This window comes from Melospiza melodia, chromosome 5 (assembly GCF_035770615.1).
Source record: "Melospiza melodia melodia isolate bMelMel2 chromosome 5, bMelMel2.pri, whole genome shotgun sequence".
NCBI lineage: Eukaryota > Metazoa > Chordata > Aves > Passeriformes > Passerellidae > Melospiza > Melospiza melodia.
In genome coordinates this window covers 87,370,483-87,389,994 of record NC_086198.1, presented here as the reverse complement: position 1 = coordinate 87,389,994, position 19,512 = coordinate 87,370,483, and the positions used below count along the sequence as shown (strand labels likewise).

At 38.2% G+C, this 19,512-nt stretch overlaps 1 long non-coding RNA gene across 3 annotated transcripts; it reads left to right on the top strand.

Moving 5' to 3' along the window:
* The first annotated feature begins 106 nt into the window (after positions 1 to 106).
* On the top strand, positions 107 to 19,140 carry LOC134418833 (uncharacterized). 3 transcript variants are annotated; one of them, XR_010027868.1, is made up of 4 exons: positions 107 to 214; positions 770 to 866; positions 7,371 to 7,538; positions 7,624 to 8,402. It is a non-coding gene; the product is annotated as an uncharacterized LOC134418833 (long non-coding RNA). The 3 variants fall into 3 exon arrangements; XR_010027867.1 differs by lacking the exons at positions 7,371 to 7,538; positions 7,624 to 8,402 and adding exons at positions 17,491 to 17,653; positions 18,564 to 19,140 and having other exon boundaries at positions 107 to 866; XR_010027866.1 differs by having other exon boundaries at positions 107 to 866; positions 7,663 to 8,402.
* The last annotated feature ends 372 nt before the right edge of the window (positions 19,141 to 19,512 follow it).

Below are 19,512 nucleotides of genomic sequence, written 5' to 3'. Positions count from 1 at the left end.
AGGGCTGCTCCTCCGGAGCCTCCTCCGGCCCTGGCACCGGCCCCGGCCGCTCTGCCTCGCCAGAGCACGAACACCCTCCCCCGCCGGTGCTGGAGACACTCGGCTTTCTATCTGCAGCATCAGCGAGAAAGCCCAGCTCGGCGCAGGCTCAGTGCTCTCCGCCGCAGTCCCGGACGGAGGAGGGGGGCTCGGGAGCGCAGCATCTTCGCAGCGGGTTAAGTAGGATTAGTACCAAATCCCTATTATATTTGCCAAGCAACTTGAATTTGTCAAAATTCCCCCTCGCTGTTCTGGAGCTCCGCGAGGAGGAAATTTTGCTCACAGTGTAAGATCCAGACATGCCAGTACGTAGGAATACCGGCATACTGCATTACACTGGCTCCCTGCGCTGGAAATGCAACTGCGAACCGCAGGTCCCGCTGTTCCCGTCCCTTTGTGTTTTTAAACGCAGCCAGGAAACTTAATGTATTCGCCAGGGAAGGGGCGGGATGAGAGCGTTTTTAACCTCCCCGCCATAAACTTTAATCGGATTCCAGGCTGTTGCACGGCATGGACGCTCGCCTTCTTGCCTGCGTCTCCTTCCCCGTTGTTTCTACTACGGTCTCCTTGCGAGTGCCTCTTTCAAGCGAATGAGTGATTTCTTTCTCTTGCCGTGTGCAATTGCTCCCCCTTCCTTCCCTACCCTCGCTGGCCTCTCTTACACACACTATGCCTTTCACACGCGGTCTGCGCCCCCCCAGCCCCCCCCTCCTTTCCTTCTCTTTTGCAGTGTCTTCACATGCAATCTCCCTCTGAATGTGCAATGTCTTTCCTGCTCGGGAGTGCTGCGTCCTTCACAGTGGATTGGTTCCTCTTTCGGAGCAGAGGTAACGGCCCCCCCTTTCCTATCATTCTCCCTTCCTCCTCCCCTCCTCCCCTCCTCCCCTCCTCCCCCGGGCAGGCGGCCGGCGTGGGAAATGGGCCCGACGTGCGCTGCATGGTGGATGGCCGCGCTGCTCCCGCTCCACGTGCCCGGCTGCCCGTGCGTCCCCCCCGCATCGCGCTCCTCCGAGACGGCAGAGAGCGGAACAACCCGCACCCTCCTCCCTCCGCGGCCCGCAGAGCGCCGGTGCCGCGCACCCTCGGCCCCCCGGTGCGGGCGGAGCGAGCGCGGCCGTGCCGGGCGGGGGAGGCTCGTCCCTGCCGGGCAAATCTGTTGCGCAGTGCGAGTCCCTCCGTGCCGGCTGCCCCCCCGCTCCCATGCACACAGACGCCCACACGCGCTCAGACACGACACGGCATTTGTCCTCCTGATCTGGCGAGATCAAGTGGGAAGAGGGATCACAAATGTAATCGTCTGTAATAAATAAAATAGCCCGAGATGCTGGTGATACACAGAGGGGAAATAGGAGCTTGTGTCCTTAAAGGGAACATCTGATAAGGCCACCGAAGTGGCATCTTGCGTGTGGGAAGGAATCCGTCTTGCTGACAATCGCAGCCTGCTGTACGTGGGGAAATCCTAAAGCAGCCTGGGAGCTTCCCCGGCTCTGTGCATCCCCCAAGCTGCCGATGCTCTGCACCGGGGCTTTGTTGTCGTTGTTGTAGTTGTTGATTGGAAAGACAGGGGTCATCGTTAAAATATGCAGATGTAATTAATGGCTGGTTTATCTTCATGCGCTGGCTGAGCCCAGCTTCTGCCGCCGGCTGCCGGACTCGCGTCCGCAGTTGGCGCTTTCAGCCCACGACAATTTGGTTTTCACAGTTTGGGAACGTCAGTGGCTCTCGCTGGAAAATTACTTCTGGGATCTGCAGTGGGAATCAGTCTCTGGTTAAAGAGAGACAGATTATTTACATACCCACACCACTCTGTACATTAAGAAATACACACCGCATATTACTATTTTCACTCACAAACTAAAAAGAAGCTTCAGAAGGGGAAAAAAAATCATATTGCCTTGAAAGTAACGTATTCATAATAATACGTGGAAAAGATTAAATACAGTAAACACGACAGAAAATTCAAAAGCAGGGTAAAAACAAGGACGGAACCCCCACGTGAAGCAGTTAAAGCCATTTGACGGAAAGGCGAAACTAACTCAAGAACTCCACCAAGGGACAAGCAGCTGAAATGACACCACGGCAGCGCGGAGCCCGCGGTGACCTTTCGTCTCTCCAGAGCGTCCTGCTGATGTGGTGCAATCCTGCCGTGACCTCTTCCCTCCCTTGCCCACCACGAGTGCCCTGCGGCCGCCTCGGAGCTGCCGGGCTGCTGGCAGGGGATGCGCTGGGAGGCCGGCTGAGTTACAGCGAGGGCTGACACTTGGCCGGGGTCTTTCACAGCTCTGCAAATATGCTCGCTGTGTAGTAACATGTAATAGGCAGCAGCGATTAAATTATTCATTGCAGCAGCAGCCTCTCTGATGGATGTTAAAACGCAAGAGTTTAAATAAGAAAACCACAGATTTACTTTTAAGCAGATAAACCCCACATCTGTGCTTATTTAACTGAATGCTAGCTAAGCATGAAACCAGTTACTTTGTTTAAATCCTCTCTCTTTTACTCTCTTTGAGAATTTTGAGCTAGATTATGTGCTGTAAAAGTTACTGACAGAGCAGAATTAATCTGTGCTGGATAACAGTGGTTAAATCTCACATGATTTTAATTGTTCATTCTTAAACTCAAACAGAAGTCTGTTCAAAGTGAAAGGTTCTTGCATAGGCATGATTCCATCAGCACTTCTGAGTTCTCACATTCATGAAGAATGATGAAAATTAATATTTAGCCAAAGAGATAGTGATTCTGTTTACTAAGATTTTTGCAGTGTGCATATATTCTTCAAAAATCACAATTATTAACATTGAGATTTTCTTTCTTTCTTTCTTTCTTTCTTTCTTTCTTTCTTTCTTTCTTTCTTTCTTTCTTTCTTTCTTTCTTTCTTTCTTTCTTTCTTTCTTTCTTTCTTTCTTTCTTTCTTTCTTTCTTTCTTTCTTTCTTTCTTTCTTTCTTTCTTTCTTTCTTTCTTTCTTTCTTTCTTCCTTCCTTCCTTCCTTCCTTCCTTCCTTCCTTCCTTCCTTCCTTCCTTCCTTCCTTCCTTCCTTCCTTCCTTCCTTCCTTCCTTCCTTCCTTCCTTCCTTCCTTCCTTCCTTCCTTCCTTCCTTCCTTCCTTCCTTCCTTCCTTCCTTCCTTCCTTCCTTCCTTCCTTCCTTCCTTCCTTCCTTCCTTCTTTCTTTTTCTTTCTAGAATTTGTCATGGAAGGCCATTTACAGACCGGGTTTTTTCCCCAGATGTTGACAAAAATATCTAACCACTCATAACCATGTAGAAATAACAGACAGAATATGCTTAAAATCAGAAAGAAAAGTTAGTGAAAGGTCTTTAAAAACTCATGTGAACTTTAATGAGGGGGGGACATAGTTTTGTTAAATTTCTTTCACATGCAAGTGCTAACTTCCCTGGATTTGCAGGGATATAAATGAGTGCTGCACCCAGCCTCACTATTTTATAGATTTATTTTTAAATTAAACTATTGTTCATGTTCTCTAAATGCAAAGAAAATGATAAGAAAATTAAGGTGAGCTTTCATGCATTCCTATAAAAATAGAGGAAAATGATGAGTCATTAGTACATATTCTACATAAAGAGATACAATGAGACATTTAGGATAGATAATTAAACTGGACTTTATTTAAATGAAATGTATGAGAACCAGGTAGCACTGCCAAAGAAAGAAAAATATGGTCATTGTCACAGAAAATATTAAATGTGTACAATTGGTATGCATGTAGGGTTATTAGCCGAGAACAGTACAGTTACTCTGGGAAAAAATTTAAGTATTTTTAAAATATATATAGTGTTTCCAAGGTGGCTCTCAGTAGTGAGCACACTGAAGGTCTCAAAGTGCTTTGTAAATTATCCCTAGGAGATAAAAGAAGTGCAATGACCTGTGCAGTCACCCAGGCAAACCACTAAAAAAAATTACTCTTTCCAGATTAGGTTCATTAGACCATAGTTGTGCATTTCTTTATGTTATTTTACTATATTCTGGGTTCACATCAAGATTTGTTTTAAATACGTGACAATAATTTCTGCTTTATTTGGTGGATTGCTGGAGAGTCAAGGAACTCGTTCTGAAGCCTTTCAAACAGGTTTGTGTTCCAGACAACTACACATACAAAAAAAGTCTTGTGTCATGAAATTTGACGAATAGCAATAAAATATGCTAAACTGTGATAGATATATTGAAATACAGATGTTTTTAAGCATGTGCTCTCAGTTATTTCTGTCAGCTATCCTTTATATACCAAACTGAGTACACAGACTTTGTAAAATCATTTCACCTCAACATTCTCTTGAGGACTTCTTGACCTAATGTGATTTTTCAGTTCTATTTTGTACGTTTTTTACTGGGTTTTTTTAGGATGCTACAAATACTTTTTCTCTAAATTAAAGTTTTCTTCTATTTTTGAATGAAAATTATGAGAGTATAAAATCTTTTGTCTAATGTTCTTAGTGCATCCTGTGCAGTTTTAATTTATTTTTAATATAATTCAGGAGATCACAGAAGATCTGGCATGTCTTTATGACTGTACTGCCAGCTGCCTGTTGAGCAGAAGACAAAATACTTAAGCAAGGTGGCAACTCTGAGAAGTTCTGAAGAAGAACCTTTAATATTATAATTCAATTACTATTATTGATAACTGAATGCTGTGCAGCTCTATTCCTTTCTGTAAGTTAATGCCAATATAAGTTATTGATTACACCTAAAATGAAATTTATAAATCTACACATATACTCACTTAGTTGGGAGGTTTAATGTTTCTGTCTGCTTTTTCAAAACTATTACAGCTCTCTGGCAGAAAAAAGAAGAGTAATAGTTGTACAGAACAACTAAGGTATAGAACACAGTTGTTCTATATTAGGGAAATAAATATGGTGGCAAGGAAAATAATTTAGAATGGGATCAAGCTGTTGATTGCCTGTTGGACAGGCTATTTGGCTTTGTTCTGCAATGTTTAAAACTACTTTACTAGGTATTTTATAATGTTAGGCTTGTAATTTCTTTTCATATGAAAAGTGCATCATTAGAATCCTTAGAGGTCATGTTGCTATAAGCCTTATTCAGCTCTACAGTGGAGAAGCAGACAAAGTTTTCCCTTAATTCACTGTTTGACCCTGTCAGAGACATAATTATTCATGACAAAACGTAAGGGCTATTCACCTGCCACCCTCAACTGTTAATGCTGAGCAAGAGAAAGTACGAAGAAGTAGAGTTCTGTGTGCCTTTGCCTTTCCCTGAACTACACTAAAACCTAAACTTGAATATCCATGTCTATATTGTACAGGTCTAGTGAACAGCTTTGGTATTTAGCCAAGATACCAGAAGCTGAAGAAGGCCTTGGTTCTATCACCCTAAACCAGGATCCTTTTAGATTAGAACCAATAGGAGTAACCAAATATATTTTGGCTGTTAAGCACTGCTACATACATGATCACCTTTTCTTCTAAAATGTTTTTCACTGCTATCTGAACTCTCCAAAATAGGAATGAAGGGGTTGTAGCCACCCTTCCTGTGAGGAAGATTACATAGCCTGACATGGAAGTCATCTGCTCTCCTGCTGTCTCACTTGCACTTTCTGCCATGCAGACACAGCCATGCTTTGACGTCTGCTTTAGGTGTTTTGCAAAGTTTCTTGGTGATCCTCCTTTGCATAATTACATTTTTAGTGTCCTTTATAAGAGTAATAAGTACTGTACAGAGTGGGTTTTTATGATCTACAATATATCTAGAGGAAGAGAGGTACTGATAAGTTTCTGTGTTTTTCATCTTCTGATAGAAACCTGACATATTTTCTAGTTCATTCATTCTGTGAGATGATTAAAAAGTTGCTCTTCAACAAACTAAACCTCATTCAGGGCTCAGCAGGAAATAACTGCAATCTAAGCACATTAAAGAACAGACAGGGCAAGCCAAAGTATACCTCTTTCTCTCCCTCTTAAAATCATGGGGAAAAGAGAAAAGCAGTCTAATACTGTGATAAAACTGCAGCCTGCAGCAGCTGGCTGTGGGTAAGGATATAGAACCTAATCCAAAGCACACAGAAGTCAATGGAAGCACTTTGACTAAATAAGCTTTGCATTAGGCACCTAGTGAGTGAATGATGTTTAAAGTATTCAAGCAGATCTTAAGCAGATGAGTGAAGAAGAAAATTATGTGCATTTGAATCAAAATAAATGACATTAAAACAGTGACCCCAGAGATCATCTTTATGATTCAGAATAAGTTGTCATTCTTGGGCACTGAGTCCTGTCCTCCATTAGTGCAAGAACTCATGTTGCATGAAAAAGCATATTTTTAAAATATGTGTTTGCATATATATCTGTAAAATTCTTATGTTGATACTAATCTTAAAGTTCAGTACATTATAAACATCTGCAGGCTCTTTTTACCCATTCATGTGTTTACAGAGTGAATTTCTCTCATCTTAGCATTGCTTTTTTCCTGCTAAATAATACAAGATTTTAAAATTTCCTTTCATGATCTAAGTTCTGCGTTCCTGACATTGTGCAGACGAACTTCCCCTTCACCTCCCTCCACTCCATTTTTAATGATGTTTTCAGTGAATCCTTTTTTAATATGGAGGACACAAATGGCTTATGATTTTCATCATAAAGGTTTACTCTACCTCACGTGGCAATATTAAACATCTCTTTATTTAACCCAGAAATATTATGTTTAATACTCTGTATTAGCATTTTTCATAGCTGCATCGTGTTTTGATGACTAGTAGTCCTTCTTTAGTAGACTGGCTGCACCTTTCTTTTCTCTGTCGTTTTCAGCTGACAAACTCACAGTTTATAGCTGAAAACCTAGTTACATTGCTCTTTGTACTATTAAATGTAATCACATTTCTATTTTAGAAGTCATCAAGTCATCTGATTCTTCTTGTTTGTCTTTATAATTTTGATAATTTTCAGACTTGCTTTACCTGCAAATTTCAGCCGCGTGCTCTGAGGTTTTATGATCTCGTTTTGCACTTAAATATCAGAAAGCTCTATGACAAGACACTCCATAAAGAACCCCTTGAAAGCTTCCATCTAATCATGCAAACACCTAACAAAACCTGTCGTCCTCTCCTGATCAGTCAATTCTTTATCTCCTCTGTCTTAAGTAATTATTTTCATATCAGATTGTGCCAAAACCTGTCTTGAAGTCCAGATATGTGAGATTTCAAATCAGTCAAAAACTGATTTGAAGTCCCGATATGTGATGCCTTGAATAGAAGATAAATTATTAAATATATTGATATACGGTAGTATCTTCTCTCAAATATGTTTGGATGCTGTTTGCTTTTTACTTCTGTTCTCTACACTTCTGTTCTTCTTTTATCAAGAATAGTGAGGCCAGCAGACCAGGGAAGTGATTGTCCCCCTGTGGGTGTCACCAGTGAGGCCAGACCTCAGGTACTGCATCCAGTTCTGGGATCTTCGGTACAAGAAAGACCTTGAGGGGCTGGAGCAGTTCTGGAGAGGGGCAATGGAGCTGGGGAAGGGGCTGGAGGGTAAGTCCTATGGGGGGTGGCTGAGAGAGAGCAGAAAGGGAGACTTGGGGGGACCTTATTTCTCTCTGCAACTGCCTGAAGGAAGGTTTCAGCTGGGTGGGGCTCAGCCTCTTCTCCCCGGCAGCCAGCAGCAGGACAAGAGGACACACACTCGAGCTGTGCCAGAAGGGAGGCTGGACATCAGAAAGGGTTGCTAAACACTGGAATGGACTGCCCAGGAACCTGGTGGAGCCACCCTACATGGAGGTGTTCAAGAAATAGCTGGGTGTGACATTTAGAGCCATTCTCTAGCTGAAAAGGAGATGATCAGTCAAAGGCTGGACTTGATGATCTCAGAGGTCTTTTCCAACCTAAATGATTCTGTGATTCTGTTCAATTACTTATTCTTAGCTTCAAAAATGATTTTGAAACTTTGCATTCTAAACCCATTAAAAAAAGCCTTATTGAAACATTATTTCCTCTCTTCTCTTTCCCTGTTGAAACTAATACCTTTACTAAAAATTATTGTTCTAGTCTCTTCAGATATATGCATTAACATCTTCAGAATTCTGCAGTGGAGGTTATCTGGAATACTGGCTTATACTATTTTGTAGTCTTTGAATTAATTTTATTTCAGATGTGGTAATTTTTGTTCTATGACTTTGCTTGCATTGATCACTTTGCTCATTTCAACATCACAATCCTTATTGGGACCTGAAACCATGTACACAATTTATTTGGGTATCTCTAAGTAAATAATTATAATTTTACTTATCTTTGTGTTTTTTGCACATTCTGCAGAAGTGGAGCCATGCTTTCTTAGCAATTTTTGAATAAGATCTAAAGGTTTATATTTGACACTTTATTAAAGAGTACAAGGTGTAACACTCTGAACATATTTGCCTATTTTGCCACTGCGTGGGGTTTCTTCTGTCTTGTTTATGTATTACCTATATATAATCTACATTATCTTCTGAAAATTCATAATTTTGAATGTATGAATGCTTTATGTTAGAAGAATGGCAATGAAAGTGAAGATTAGTAGATAATTCCAGAGTAAAGGAAACCATACCTGACCAGAAGGAACTTTGAACTTTCAAAGAGTTGAAAAATACAAATCTAGATTAAAAAAAATAGGTAAAAAGACTCTGAAAACATGGATTTGGCACTTACAAGACCAGAGCCATCCAGAATGTCAACAGTCAATCCAAATGACAGGTGAAAATACCAGTTGCCAGCTGTTATCAAGCTGAATATACAGAAAGTGTATATTTTTATGTATATATAAAGTTCTTGATAAACAAAATTCTATGAAGAGTCTTGCATCAAATACCTTAGAGAAGTTTGGAGAGATAGATCAGTATGAAAAGATTAGAAATAGAATAATGGAGAGGTGAAGATAGGAAGTGTTTAGGTTTGTTTTAAATCTTGTGAACTATTACAATAAAAAATTCATAAGGGAGAAATGAGAAAAAACAGATTTCAGAAAGTTGATGGAGTTCCAATTTTAATGCATCAACACAGCTACTTCTTAAGTTATTTGAGCTTTATTTATTAAATTTTCTTTTTCTTTTAAAACAATTTTAGCATTTTTGTACTAAATGTCTATTTTTTTTCAAGGGGCACTGCATGACTCATAGTGCAACTTAAGGAGGATATATTTAATTTACTGCAGTTTCAAAAAGTTTATGAACACAAAGTATTGATAAGAAAACTTTTTGAGTTTTCATCTTGTGTCATTCTTGGAAGAAGTTATTAACTTAACTTGGTATTATTATTCCTCTGAAAGTTATAAGTAAGAATGATAACTATTATGACTTCATGGCACTTCAAATAATATATCCCTTTTTTTGCTTGCTTATTACTTTACTGAGTTTTAGCATATAACTTCTTTACAAGCCCACATCTATATTTAAATTTTTGAAAAAAGTCAGGCTAATTCAATGATATCTGATAATGAAGCTAGATTTACCCATGATGAAATTTATAGACAATCTTATTTAAATATTTTAAGTATTTTTATTCATTCCACTATGAACTTGAGCTTTTAAAAAGCTAGCTTTTTGGAGTTTTTTTCTCTGAATATAAAAATCTATCCATCCAAATTTGTAGAAATTGCAATGCACTAAAATAATACATTTACATAAGAGTGGTAAGGACTTGACATTTTTAGAGAATAAGTTCCTCAAATATTCTATTCGCATTTTATGTAGCCCAACATGTGCTTAACTAATATTCTATTGACAATTTCATCTCTTTGTCCAGAAACTGCAATACCCTGGTATGATGTGTCCTCTTCTGGGACATAACAATGGTAGCAGGAATCTTCCATGTTTGAGCACAGAGGGATGAAAGTTAGATCTGAATAGAGAGAAAAAGATGAAGAAATGCTGTTGACTGTTCCAGGTATCAGTGATGTCAAAAATAGCTATGAAATTTGCTATAAAATTATTACATTCATTCTGTCTCTAAACAATGGTAGCATTGTATATATTTAGTTCAAATTGCAAAGCCTTTTGCTAATGAGCAACAACATAAGTATTAACATATGACTTAACTTCTGGGTTTTTTTCTTATTTCAGTTTTGGCTGGTAAATAACCTAGGGAAAAAAAAGGAAAAACCCGAAAATTAATATAAAGAACAATATTAATGTTGTCAAATATGAATAATGTAGTCAATATAGCCTTCAGAAGTCAGAAATATCAGAATACTTTCAGCATACCCTTAATTCAGTGACAGAATAAAATTAAATTACAAAAAAAAAGGAGGGAGGGAGGGAGGGAGGGAGGGAAGGAAGGAAGGAAGGAAGGAAGGAAGGAAGGAAGGAAGGAAGGAAGGAAGGAAGGAAGGAAGGAAGGAAGGAAGGAAGGAAGGAAGGAAGGAAGGAAGGAAGGAAGGAAAGAAGGAAGGAAGGAAGGAAGGAAGAGAAAGAAAGAAAGAAAGAAAGAAAGAAAGAAAGAAAGAAAGAAAGAAAGAAAGAAAGAAAGAAAGAAAAGAGCAAATGAAAAATTCAAATAAGAAAGAAAATAATTAATACAATAATACTTGTTTTTATTTAATTACACGGAAGAAATATATAATATTGGATTTACTAAGAAAGTTTTTGTTCATGTTCAATATTTGTCTCATGACCTTCTTGCCCACTGTTAGAAGAGCACCTGGCACACAGAATTATTAAATGGTATTTTTTATGGTGTATATCACTGCATTGTTTAAAAAATTTAAAAGCTTTATTTATTTTGTGGAAAATTGTATCATACTGTGGGGTGTCATGATTCCAGTATTAAAAATGTGAAGGTACAATTCAGGTAAAAGATATTAATAGATTTAGTATATCTAATTTGAGTCTTTAAGATCCATATTTTTGAGGAGTATTGAGAATTACATACTTTTACATATCCAAGCCAAACTCTCAGTGACATAAGGTGTCTGGAAATGTTCACTCTTCAGTGAAACAATCTCATGATTTCTGGTAAGAACTCAGATATGGTGAAATCACAATCAAAATGTTTTGTTCTGTGACATCTTGGGGAATTCTATCTGGAAGTGAATGTCAGTCTCCAGCTTTTAAACAAAACATTCAGACACAATGAAACCCTGGATTTTGCCTTGATTTAATGTCAGAGAAGGTCAATCCTGTACAAGGCAGAAAGCAGGGATCTTGAGGAGAAAAATATGGCTTTAATAAAAGACTATGTCAGACTTCACAAGTACCAGTACTTGTACAGGAACTACGATTACACCTATAACTTCATTTCCTAATTTTCTAACTATGAAATGAACAGTTAATTTTTTGACCCTAAAAATATCCTTCTCATATAATTTTGTGGCATATAGTAATTTCTGTTGCAGACAGAGGACAGCACAGGTCCCTGTCTCTACAAAAGGAAACGTATTTAGGTATGCAACACTTTGGAGAAGAGGGAACTGGGGTGTGGGGAAAAACTCTTGAATAAGCATAAGTGGGAGATGCACAGATGGTAGAAGTTCCCAAATGTTCTATGATTCTCTCTGGGCATCTTCTGCTATATAAGTGTGATAACATTTGTTAGAAGGCATGATTAAGGCTTTGTAGGCTTCACAGATGGAATGTAATTTAGTGGAAAGGCTTGAAAGAAAGAAGGTTCAGAAATGAAATGTATTCCATGAAAGGAAGGGGTCAGGTCCAGACAGGCAACATAGATACAATAACTAAACATTGTTCTGTAAACTTTTCTGTGAAATAAAAGACAGGAATAAGTTCCCTTCACCCAGAGATATCTCTGGTTTTCTCAAAAGAATATACAACATAAAAAATATTAGCACTTTAGAAAACTAATTTAAAGTCATATATTCAATTAAATAGTGTATTAGGTTACAGAAAAACTTCCACCCTTTCAACTTCCAGAAAGCCTCATGTCCACTATGCTGTACATGTCTGGTAGGAAAGAAAGCACCTTGATGAAATAGGTCAGTAAGCTTCAGAATGGAAATAAACTATTTCTCTTGACTTCTGCTTGATGGAAATGGAAGAAAGTCATACCAGAAAATTTAATTGACCTAGACCCCATTTCAGAGATTCCTACATAACATATATATATATATACACATACACACGCACACATATATGTATATATTTATATGCTTGTATGTCTATATTTTAATATATTTCTACATATATGTATGGTCACTTGATTATAGGAAGAAAATATTTGACAAATAGCTGCTGTTGTAAAATTACATAGAACACAAGAATTGTCAATAGGACATCAGAAGTATTTATCAACAATACACAGAATATGGTCAATTTTCTCAGATTCAGCAATAGAAAGACTTGGAGTAAATAATTTATGTTGATTTTGTTTTCCTTTTATATATACTTTAAAAGCAGAAATAGGTTTTAGAAAACAGTTTTTATTTTAATAAAAAAACATTAGATGCCAACTAAATGAGTACAGAAGAATGTAAACATCATTCCTGCTGGAAATTTAAGGTCTGAGACAGAGAACAGCCCATGTAGTAGTGTTTTCTCTTTTCTCACTACACATGTGCTCTCATCATAATCATTCAAGGCTCCTGTCACTTTGAATTGCTAATTCAAAAAAATAAAAAGAACTCCGGGCCAAAGTGAGGATTAATCAATAACGAAATACTGTTTTAAAAATCACATTTTTCTGTCCATAAAGGGAAAAGAATACTTCTAAATATGCAGCTTGTGTCTTATAATTACAACAGAAATATTTCTTTTAATGAATCATCACTAAATCTGGGCAGAGACAAAAAATATTCCCATTCTGTGGCTGGTTTTTTGGACTTTGAGATACAATTTTGAAGAAAAGAACATACCTTTATAAAGCTGAGGGCGTATTTCCATTTTAAAGAAGAATGTCGGAGAGCCAAACTCTCCTATTTGATGTACAAGTGGCCAAAATTTCACCTGCTGGTAGCCTGTTCTTGATAAGGTGTTTGGTTTTACTGGCTGGCTTTCTTCAGTGATTTGTTTCCCAGAGCTGTCTCTCCTCCATAAAAATATTTATGTGCCAATTTAAGGCATTCTAAAGTCAATCAGTTGCAAATGTAAGCTTGTATTATGGGGCTTTCCTCTGCTTTAGTGTGGTTAATGACTATGTTCCCATGACTTTTAAAAGGACTGGTGCCTCAGCACATTTTCAAAATTATGCCATTTGAAGACATTTCCATTTATAATGCAGCTTAAATCTCATTTCCCTCAATATGTGCCCTCACTTAGTCTATTTTAAGGCTTCTCTGGAAAAAAAAAATATATCTCAGCTGCTGCTCCTGCTCTTAATGCCTTCCTAGTCTCAGTAAGAGCAGAAACCAACTGATGCCTCATTCTGATACTCGTGCAGGGACGATATGCAGACACTGCACTCTCCTCCACTCCTGGCTGAAGAGCTCGGTCCTACCATTTCATATTATCTACACACACAGCTGCTGCTTTGTGTGTCTGCTAAAGCTTCATGCCTCTCTGTAGTCTCTGTGACTTCACAGTTTCCCTGTAGGAACTTAGAGTGACACTGGTAAAGACTGCCTTAATTGCAAGATACTGCAGATCCTAATTGGGAGAAAAAAAAGTGTCACCTGAAATAGCAGTACAGACACAGTCCTGGATGAGTGGAGGAAGGAAAAATAGAAGGGGTTGTAAAGAAGGGGGGAAAAGAGGTGGAAGTTGTACTGTTTGATTGTGTCCTTAACGTGCTGAGTCAGCAGGAGCCAAGAGCTCTGCAGGGGCACACTTAGCCTTCACGTTTCTCCACAGAAACCCCATCTGGCCAGCTAAATTGCCAGCAATTGAGAAGCCATGCAGGAAGCTGCATCCAGCTATTCTCATTCAGTGTGAAGGTTACTGTGTGTGGAGGCAGTGGTAGGAAAAATAAGGAAAACTTTGCGAGACTATGCCTCTCACATACAGTAATGGAATGCATCAAATATGGATCAGATTTGGGCTGTTCACTGCTGTAGTTGTTCGACAGATAAAGAATTAGGCATTGCAAAGAGCTCTAGCTTCTATTTTAGAAAGACCCATAATCAGGCAAATTTTTGAAGAAAAATCATCCTAAATAAAATTATGAAGGAAATTCAATAACCGTATTTTACTATAGTATTTGTGTTTGAATTTCAAAATCAAAAGCTTTTAATTATATTTTTCTATCAGGCTATCTGAAAGAAATTTCATGGAGCCCTACTTGGCCTTTGCAAGGACATTTAAATTCAACCTCCATTTAAAAGGCCTAGAAAAATTAAATGCCTTCTCAGGGCCTGTTAACTTGCAACGTTCACTCAGATGCAGGTACTTAATGAGATATAAGCCAGAGACAAATACCATCATTGCATAAGAGAATCCAGTTTGTTATATGGAGAATGCTCCAGAAGAATGCATCAGCCACTGGTTTATGTGCTGTAAAACAGCAACTGCACTTTATCCCTGCAGTTCAGTGCTTCCCAATGAGCAGGGTGGCTCTCTAGAGAGATGTGCCAGTATTAAAGGTAAAGTACAGAAGAGAGTGCAGTCCAATTAATGTATTAAGTGAGGCTCTGTGCCCAGAGTGGCGTTGCCAACTGTAGCAAACTGAAGGAAAGAAGATGGTCAAGTACAGCACTGTGAAAAAAAGAGAAATGGTGGGGGAGAAGACAGCACAGTGTCCAGTAAAGCTTGGTACCAGTGATTTTTCTCTCTGCTCACAGTAAAATAGGTTAAATGAGCCAGCATCCCTTGCCATATAGCTCATTTTCCTGATGCTAGTTGTAGCCTGGTGTTGGCACGTTGTGTTGTCCAGGAGAGCTGAGTTACATTTAGGTGACCAGGACTCTTGGTAGTGCATCACTGATGAGTTCTTCACACGGTGTAAGCAGTTTACAAGGGTATCAGTATTCAGCTTGCAGTACAGAATGAGTGATCATTCAGATTCAAAATTCTTGGTCCTCTGTGTTTTATGTGAAGTATTTTAGTTTCAGGAAGAGAACTTAAATTTTAATTTCAGATTAATTTTTTCTTTCACTGATTAAACCTAGTTTTCTATAAGCCTTGCAAAGCTTTGACAACTGGGCATGAAAAAGTTTCCCAGGAGCAAATTAACCAGTTGTTTATAAGAACACTTGCCACCCCATGAGTTTTCTAAATCATCGGTTCCCAGCCAATAAATCTGGAGATATGTGTCACATCACCAGTGAAGCAGAGAGCAGAACAGAAACTAATAAACTTCCCTCAAGAACAACACAATATACTTCATTCTATTAATGAGCAGTTGAAGTTAGATATCAACTTTTTCTACCTTACATCTATTAAACTGGTACGTGGGGCGGATTTCTACTAGCCTCAGTTAATTTTAAAAATTTAAAAAGGTTTACATAAAGCTTTTTTTTTTTTTTCAGAAAGGCTAAAGAAATGGATTATTAACTAAATCTTTTCCAACAATGTAGAAATACCAATGAATTTTAAGTCAAGTTACAGTGAGCACTGAAGAAAATGTTACAGCAGCTGACTTGCTGCTAAAACCAAGCAGCAAAAGTAAATTTATTAGGCTCCTTCTAGAAACTGTGCTCTCTTACAAATTAGTTTTTAATACAGAAAGTATTTCTGTAATTTTTTTGCAAAAATCATACATTAAGGACATATGTTTATAAAAATACCCTCCCCCCATGGCTGCAGTAGTAATGTTACTATATTTCTGTCCAGAATTGGTAACAAATACAAATGGAGACACATTCATTCGTGTGTTTTGCAAAACTATCTACCAAACAACATTCTTAATCCACTGGAGAATCACTGTCCATTAAGTATTGAATTTGAATGTTCTGCTTTATCTTTTTGCAATGTAGTAACTGTGAGACACTATTCATGTTTGAAACAGGGTTTCAAACCCCAGTGCAGCTTTAGGTTACCTTCTGAAGTCTTTAGGACATGTCAGAGTGCATTTTAACAGCCATAATGAGGTTTTCTGTTGCTGCATTCTACCAGTCTAATACAGTGCTCTTATACTGCAAATATATCTTCCTAAAATCACATCTGTATCATTTCCTCACACAATTTTCGGTGGCAAGATGGGGTCAATCCCATGACCTTTGAGCCCTAACCACAGAACAGAACCTTTGCTTTCTTTCCATGCTGTTGGGAGTTTGCTGGCTGTTCTGATGAGTCCTGGAGGCCTTCCCAGGGAAAGCTAATGCAGACTGACTTTTTTCCAAGCTTCAATTCCTCTTGCTCCCCAAAGAGGAGTGGGAACAAGCTTGTTCTCCTGTGGACTTCAATTCTATTCCTCATTCATCAACAGACGGCAGTAGAAAACTCCCTCCTTTTCCACCATAAGACCAAAGGCCTTACAAATGACTCTAATAATGTCAAAGGAAGAAAGAACATCCAAATCATTGCTATATAAGTCATATAATGTATAAAATGGTCTCTAATCTTTTCAGGGTAGTGTTAAATTCTTCTGAGGAATAATTTTATGCTGAGCCCAAATGACCAGAAGCAGCTACTACTTTGGGAACGACTGTCTTTCCTGTTACCTTCTGTTTTTAAAGGATTCTTTTATAGATGGACTTTATTTTTCTAGTTGAGAAAGAATATATTGAATATAGATTAGAGCAAAAAATTTACTTTCCCCACAGATAGATTTCTGTGATAAGAAATCTGTTCTCCTATCTTAGTAAAGACTTTTTCAAATGTTATCATTGCAGTGACAGAACAAGTAATTTAATCATTAAGTTTTTGAGACATGCCTTACTAGATTTTGTCATTTCATTAATTCCTCCCCCTTCAAGTCAAGTAGATGGTATAATAAACTTAGTGAATTCTTTATATAGATTGAAACACTAGGATGCATGGAATATAGAGTAGTTTCTTATTTCATTTTTTAAAAGATGCTGATATCTTGGCATTGCCAATTATTACAGCGTCCTGAGTGGGTCGCTGAGGGTGAGCGAGAGACGAGAATCTTGTTTCTTGATCAGAAGGCTGGATTTATTGATATATGATATATGATACATTATGACTATGCTAAAAAGAATAAAGAGAGAAGTTGCAGAGCTGCTGCTGAGCTAAGAATAGAAAGAAAAGAAAAATCTATAACAAAGTTGTGTCCAGGGACTCGGTCCCTAGCTTGCACTTTTTGATTGGCCCTTAATTATAAACATAGGAACATGAGCCAATCAGGTGCAATCCTATTTCATTTCACAGCAGCTGATAACAATTGTTTACATTCTCTTCTGAGGCCTCTGCCTTCCTGAAGATGCAGAAATCTGAAAGAAAGGATTTCTGTGAAAAAATGTCTGTGACAGCCAATCAAGGAAAAAGGATTACCATAAAAATTTCTTAGAGGCATGCTTTTCTGTAATGTATAATAGTGGGTGTCTGATATAGGAAAATGCATATTATGTAATTCTCTTTTAGCTTCAAGGCACATGAATAAGGCCTAGAGTTCCTGATTTCTATTCCCACCTCTTTCACTAACTTATCTCAATAATTCTTTGCAGTTCACAATTTTCCAGCATGCTTCTTATGGTGAAAGAAACTCATTTCAAAGGAAGGAAGGAAGGAAGACGAAATCTCTCTTTCAAGCATTGCTGGAAGGAGTGGCTTAATGTTCTAAAGATAATGGAAATGTCTGAATTTGCTGAGCCAATGATTTAAATTGAGGTGGGTTTGAGTGGGATCTTCTTTGAGATGTGAACACTGATTTTTCTTTAATCTAGTGAATTGAATTGAATTGAATTTGGGATCTTTTTAGAGTAAATGTTAAGCACTGACTGTGTGTTGGCTGTGTGAGGGTGCTGCTGAGCCCTAGTGCAGTTGGCAAAGCAAAGTGTGTGTCCTGGGAGCTGTGCAGAGCATTCTGCCTCCCCACACTTCTGCAGAAATGTTGGGTGAAAGCCAGCATTGTGTCGAGGCCATGAAGACTGAAACTTCATTTTTAAAACATTTTCACTTCTTGCATCCTCACCACTATTTTTCATTTAATTTACTTTTTTTGTTTGTTTGTTTGTTTTCCTCCTCCCCCCACCCCACAACTCAAGGAAACAGAAAACGTGCCACAGTAGAATAGTTTTCAGTCCTGTTATCAAAAAACTTATTGATTTGTACTCCTCCCCTCATCTGTTTTTACTATCTAAGCATTGTAAAATTTTCATATAACTAGGGAAAGGAGATAAATAGTATGGTAAGTATTCAAATTATTTTACAAACCTTTTGGCAGTATTTTAGTTTTATAACTAGTTTCAGGTTGTGGTCATTTTCATATGAAAAAGTGTTGAATAAAAATGAAAGTAACACTAATTCACTAATTTAAATAGTGTTGTTGAGCCTGATACTATCTTATTCCTATGAAAAATACAATTTGTACTGCAAAAATGAGGGTTTAGTTCAGGTATACCTATTTGAGTGGGGACATTGGTAACAAGTTTTTTATGTGCTAGCTAAAAGTAAATATAAAACAATAATAGAAGATATCATATAAGAGATAAGTACTCATACATAGAAATAGTTGCAGAATCTTAATTTAGTCTTATCATTATGTCTTTAACATATTATCATGTACCTTTATTTTCAGTGGACCCTGGATATTAAATTTATTTTTCCATGAATAAACTGTGTATTCAGACTCTGCACCCTTCAGCTTCCTATGCTGTGAATAGGAAAACAAGTTAGAGAATGAAAAACTCATCATGGACTCAATAGGGTTTACTTATGGAAGTGTTAGTATTTGGAAGATAGTAGCTTCCTTTGTAAATAACTGAGATATGTTTTAATAAAATATTACACCATGTTATATGTATGACACAGACAGTGTGAAGTTTTTTGTTCTGAATGAAGAAAAGTTAAACAATCCACCAACAAGTGCAACTGCACTGGGAGCATGTTCTGGATGAATATTGAACTTCTACACCTTTAAATTTAGATAGTAGTTTTGAGGAACTGTCACAGACACCTTTTGTGGAAGAGCCTTTCTTTAGGATTTTTCCTTCTTCTGGGAAGATGAGGCCCCAGAGAAAGAATGTAAACACTGGTTATCTGCTGCTGTGGAATATAACAGGTGCACCTGTGATTGGTCTTCTGTGAGTGTTTGGATTTACTGACCACTCACAGGAGAGTTGTTCTTGCTTTCTGCCTGGACACAGAACTTTGTTGATTGATTCCTATTCTATTCTTAGCTTAGCAGCTTCTGAACTTTTCTCTCTATTCCTATTAGCATAGTCTTAATGTATTATATATCATAAAATAATAAATCCAGCCTTCTGATCATGGAGTCAAGACTCTCATCTGTCTCTTCACCCCTGAAGACCCTTGCAAAGCCCTGTTACAAGGAGCTGCCAGTGTTTGTGCATAGCATGGAGCAGGCCAGAATGCAGCAAGCCCTCTGTTCTTCCTCTGTGAACCCTGCTGTATTTCTTCATGGACAGGAGTGGATATTCTAAACATGAATGTACTCAGTGCCATAGAACAGCTAGCAGAAGGGTTTCTGCTCTGGACACAGCAGCTCCCTAAGGTACCTGAATTGT